Consider the following 6,162-nt stretch of genomic DNA (forward strand, 5'->3'; position numbering starts at 1 on the left):
CTTGGACATTGACATAATCCTACCTCTAGTGTATAATCTATAATTTAAAATCCCTCCACAAGGAAATGGTAGGCCCAGATGGTTTCACCAATGAATATATCCAAATATTTAAAAGAGAAATAAGGGGCGGAGCCTGTGGCTCAAGGGAGTAGGGTGCTGGCCCCGTATCCTGGGGGTGGCAGGTTCAAGCCCGGCCTCAACCAAAACTGTAGAAAAAATAAATAAAAGAGAAATAAGACTAATCTCATGCAAACTCTCCCAGAGAATCAATCCTCAAAGTCTGTTTATGAAACCAACATAACCTTAGATATTAAAAATCTGCCAAGAATAGGATAAGAAATTAAAACTGAAAGTCAGTCTTTATGAATATAGATGCCAAAGTTCTAAATGAGACCGGCCATAGTGGCTCACACTTCTAATCCTAGCACTCTGGGAGGCCTGAACTCTTGATGTCAGGAGTTCAAGACCAGCCTGAACAAGAACGAGACCCCATCTATACTAAAAATAGAAAAAAAAATTAGCAGCGTGGTGGTGCGTGCCTGTAGTCCCAGCTACTCAAGAGATTGAGGCAGGAAGATTGCTTGAGCCCAGGAGTTTGAGGTTGCAGTGAGCTATGATGAAGTTACTGCACTCTACCCTGGGCAACAGAGTGAGATTCCATCTCAAAAAAATAAAAAATAAAAGGCTAAACAAAGTGTTAGCAAATAGAAATCAACAATATATAAAAAACAATATGTAAAAATGCATTATGATCAAATTAGGTGTATCATTCACAAATCAATTAAGGGTAGAATAAAGAAGGAAAACTGATTACAATAAATACAGAAAGAACATTTAATAAAATTCAACAGTCTTGGGCGGCGCCTGTGGCTCAGTGAGTAGGGCGCCAGCCCCATATACCAAGGGTGGCAGGTTCAAACCCGGCCTCAGCCGAACTGCAACCACAAAATAGCCGAGCATTGTGGCAGGCGCCTATGGTCCCAGCTACTTAGGAGGCTGAGGCAAGAGAATTGCTTAAGCCCAGGAGTTGGAGGTTGCTGTGAGCTTTGTGACGCCACGGCACTCTACCAAGGGCAACAAAGTGAGATTCTGTCTCCACCAAAAAAAAAAAAAAAAAAATTCAAGTCTTGGGTGACATAAATGTTTAGCAAACAAGGAAAAAAAGGAAACTGTCTTAATCTTATAAAGAGTAAAAAGAAAACCTACAGCAAACACATCATATTTAAAATACCAAAAGTGGGAGTGGGGAGGATGAGTGGAGGGAGGGTGATTGGTGGGACTACACCTACAGTGCATCTTACAAGGGTACATGTAAAATTTACTAAATGTAGAATACAAATGTCTTAACATAATAACTAAGAAAATGCCTTGAAGGCTATATTAACCTGTTTGATGAAAATATTTCAAATTGTATATAAAACTAGCACATTGTACCCCCCCAAAAAAATAATAATAATGTGTGTATTAAGATTCCACCTCAAGGCTCGGCGCCTATAGCTCAACCGGCTAAGGCGCCAGCCACGTACACCTAAGGTGGCGGGTTCGAATCCCCAGCCCGGACCCGCCAAAACAACAACGATGGCTGCAACCAAAAAATAGCCGGGCGTTGTGGCGGGCGCCTGTAGTCCCAGCTACTTGAGAGGCGGAGGCAGGAGACTCGCTTGAGCCCAGGAGTTGGAGGTTGCTGTGAGCTGTAATGCCATGGCACTCTGCCCAGGGGGACAGCTTGAGGCTCTGTCTCAAAAAAAAAAAAAAAAAAAAAAGATTCCACCTCAAAAAATGTCTTTGCAATAGCTAAATAAATAAATAAAATGCCAAAAGCTTTCACTGTGAGATCAGGAACAAGAATGTCTATATATAATCACTATATAATCACTACTACTATTCAAAATATTGCTAGGTAATGTACTGATACCTAAAGTTACTTTGAAATGCAACACGAAGGGAATGGGTTGGTGGGTGGATAGTTATATGTTAAAGCAAGCACAGTGAACTTGGCAAACTCCAGCATGGTAGAAGCTAGATGGTGGGCATATGAGCGGACACTCTAGAGGTTTCCAATTTTTCTGTATGTTGGGGGAAAGTAGCACCTGAGGTCTTAGTCTAGTATAATATAACCATGGTTTAAAAAAAAATAAATTGGGTAAGGAAGAAAATAAACTGTAATTATTTGCAAATGACATGATTATGTAGATAATCTCAAAGAATCAGCCAATAAACTAGTAAAATTACCAAATGATTACAAAAAAATCACTTGTATATCCTTAGGCTAGCAATAAACAATAGAAAATAAAATGTTTTAAAAGCGAACCATTTATAACAGCCTTTTTACAAAACATTAAACACCCAGAAGTCAAGCTAAAAACCAAAGTGAGTGAAACTAAAGATTTAAAGAAAGGCACCCCCAGTAATCTTTCAGGGCCATTAGATTACTGGGTTGAAAGGCTCACCGTTATAGTAAGTTCCTTCAGACCTTATCTATAGGCTCCAGGCAATCTCAGTCCAAATCTAGGTTTTGGGGGGAAGTGGGGAAGCTTGATAAATTTACTCTAAAATGTACACGGAAATGCAAAAAGACAAAAATGGCCCAAAAATTGTTGAGAAAGAACAAAACTCATCCTTACATCACGAGATGTCTAAGACCTTTAGATCTACTCTAATTAAGACACTTTAGCATTGCTACAAGGACAAACAACATGTATCAATGGAGTAGAATTAAAATGTTCACATGATAATAAAATTATTCATAACTGTTCAAAACTGGGAACCCTGAGTGATCAACAGTAGTGTAGAAATAAACGGCAATGTAGCTTTACAGTGTTATAGTAAATGGCAATGAAAAATGCGTAGCCAGCTGTACTCACATAGATGAATCTCGCAAATATAATACTGTCCAAAGAAGACTGACGCAGAAGAATAACGTTGGATGGGCTCATTTACACAGAGAAAACGAGGCTGAAAAATCTGTAGTTTCGGAATGAGTACTTCAGTAGTAAAACTATGAAGACGGGCAAGGCCATGCTGAATGGGAAAGCCAGTGCACTGGTTCATTGGGGGGACAAGGTGTTTGCTTGGCAATAAATCAGTGCACCATTCATTTTCATCTTGCATATTTCTGTATGTTATTAAATTTTACAATTAAAACCGTCAACATTAATCTATAATTAATTCAAATTTTAAATAGACGTAAAGAAGTATACATACCTCAGAACACACTGATAATTTCTTTTAAATGTTTCCTCACCCACTAAACTCTAAGACTGGTTTTGCTAGAGGAACAGTGTCGTAAATAGCCCTAAAATGCTGAAATAAAGCAGAAGATTTTTGCCTTTGGGAGGTTGTGTTAGTTTGTTTTTCCTGAATTATCAAGCTTTCGTCTTGGATTTTCAATTATTAAATGAATGTCTGGATGCACGGAACCCAGTGACATCCCCTTGTAATGAAGGGCCAAAGTTGCTCCTCCCAGCCCCCTCACCCGCCGTATTGTCAGGGCTGGCACCTAAGCGGGATCAATTGGGTGACCACCCTGAACCTAGGCCAGGGGGCACTGCCCGTCATGAGAAGTGTTCCCTTCGCATAGGCATGGAGATTCTGGTGCTGTGTTCTTACCATTCCCAGAGGCAGAGAAGGGGATTGTAAACACAGGCTGGGGAATTTTTCCTCACATGTGGCAGCTGCTTTCTGGAGTCTGGGCCCCCATCTTGGAGCCATGGTCATGGGTACACACTTAAACCCAAAACCTTCGTGGACATCCTGGCTTGGGGGGACTAGTTCCTGCCCTCCTGACTCAAGGTGGCAGTTCCCTCTGCACCTGTTCTGGCAGTAACTGGCTGCATGATCTTGGGCAAACCTCCCCCCCACACACACACGTGGGACTGCAAGCACCACCACAATTGCTGGCTAGTTTTTGTCTATTAGTAGAGACAGGGTCTCTCTCTTGCTTAGGCTGGTCTCAAATGCCTGAGCTCAAGCAGTCCACCCAAAATGGCCTCCTAGAGTGCTGGGATTACAGGCACGAGCCACCAGGCCCAGCCACCTGCTCAACCTTTCTATCAAAGCTTTGGATGAAGGTATAGAAAGAATGCATCCCATATCTCTCAGCACCTGAAGTTGACCGGGCTGCTGGATACATCAACAGTAGAGAGGACTGGACCCGGAGATGAACCGGTGGCATTTTGTGAGGTAGAAGGTGGCAGGAATGATTGTTGAAGTTCACCCTTTAGGTTTAGGAAATTGAATCTCAGTAGCTTCACACAGGACAATATTTAAAGGTGTAGTAGCTACCAAAAAGGATGATGTAATTTATACTGCCTAAGAGATTTAGGGAGCACCCAGGTCAAGGGTGGTTACAGTGCTGGTGACAAATTCTGCTCTGGTGTAGTTAAACACATATTTATTTTGCCTTCATTTCTGAAGATGTTTTCACTGCCTCTGGAATTCCATGTTGCAGCCATGCTCCGCACGGGCTCAGGCCAGGCAGTGACTTTAGAGAAATCACTAGCAAGTGGGGGGTGGGGGGGCTCCTTCCTCTCTAGATTTTTCCTTCTACTTCCAGCTCCACTGGCTGCCCCAACCTGCATCTCCTGTCTTGTGAGCCCACTAAGACTGAATCTGCTTGGGTGGTAAAGTGGAGAGGCCGTGGGGAAATGTGGATGAACAAGGATTTGGTGTAATGGCCCTGCCCTTTGCCTGTCCAACATCCAGGCACAGTCCTGCTCCCCCACAGACAGCACCGTACACCCTTCCCACAGATCAGCCCAGAGAAAGTTACCGCACCCAGCCACGTGTCTGGTCATGGCCTTCCTTCCTAAGGATAGGAAGCAACAGTTTGATCTAATATTTTTTCACTCCATTAAAAGAAACACCATAAGGGGAGGATTCTCACCATCTACCACCCACCACCTGCCCTAAGCCAGTGGTGCATGTTAGGTGATGTTATTTGCAGTAAACATGTATTCTACTTGAGCTAACATAGGTAGAAAAGGATTTATTTCTGGATATTAAGTAACTCCCCAATTCTGGGGCAAGCCAGAGGAAATGCCCACTTGCTCCTAGGACTGAGAGGCAGCTTGGCAGCTGCCTCACCACCACTTAGCTAAGCTCAGTCCACAAGGACCAGAGAGGAACCAATGCAACTACTTTGCACAAAAGGCCGGGCACTTGCTGCCCCACCAGTGCTCACTATCGCCTTCCAAGACTCAGCTGGGTTGCTCTGCTTAGAGAAAGGGTTCCATGCAGAACCCCATCTTCAGAAGAGCCTAGAAAGTAAAGTCTTTTCAGCCTCTATTGTGTGTGTGGGTAGGGTTGCCTCACCAGCCAGTGTCATCTGTCACTGTACCTCAAGTTATTGTTTGAATCATTTTTTTTTTGAGACAGAGCCTCAAGCTATCCCCCTGGGTAGAGTGCTGTGACATCACAGCTCACAGCAGCCTCCAACTCCTGGGCTCAAGCAAGTCTCCTGCTTCAGCCTCCCAAGTAGCTGGGACCACAGGCGCCTGCCACAACGCCTGGCTATTTTTTGGTTGCAGCCATCGTTGTTGTTTGGTGGGCCCAGGCTAGATTCAAACCCGCCACCTTAGGTGTATGTGGCTGGCACCTTAGACACTCGAGCCACAGGTGCCGAGCCTATTGCTTGAATATTAAGTGAGAGAACATTTAAAGCAAGGAGACAAAATTCTCAGAGAGCAGGGATTTGTGTCTGATATCTGCACCCCACACCTATCACAGCATCTGACTTCATCAAAAAATCTTTATAGAAGAAGGCCAGCAGTAGCACAGTTCCTGGAAAGGGGGAGCTCTTATTAACTCAAAGCTAGCGTATCTCACGCATTCGGAAGCCCCAGCGAGGCCCAAGGCGACTCTGCCCATCTGCAGCGTGATGTCCCCTAGTGGGCCCCCTCGCAGTTACAGCGGGGCAGCCACAGGCCCTGGTGTTGCTTCAGGGCACAATCTCATCCAAAGCACAGCTTGGGCACCGCCACACCCACTCCTAACCTCTAGCACAAGGAGAGGGGTCTGCCATCATGCAAATAATGGGGATGTGGAACTGGTGGCCTGGCTGTGGGGAAGGAAGACTGGCCCGATATAAGGCAGCTCTTTCAGGGAGAAGGAAGAGGGGGTGGGGGCGCGGGATGGGCAGGAGCCCCTGTGTCAGTTTGATCA

The sequence above is a fragment of the Otolemur garnettii genome, unplaced genomic scaffold (assembly GCF_000181295.1).
Source record: "Otolemur garnettii isolate 467f Iridium unplaced genomic scaffold, OtoGar3 scaffold00012, whole genome shotgun sequence".
NCBI lineage: Eukaryota > Metazoa > Chordata > Mammalia > Primates > Galagidae > Otolemur > Otolemur garnettii.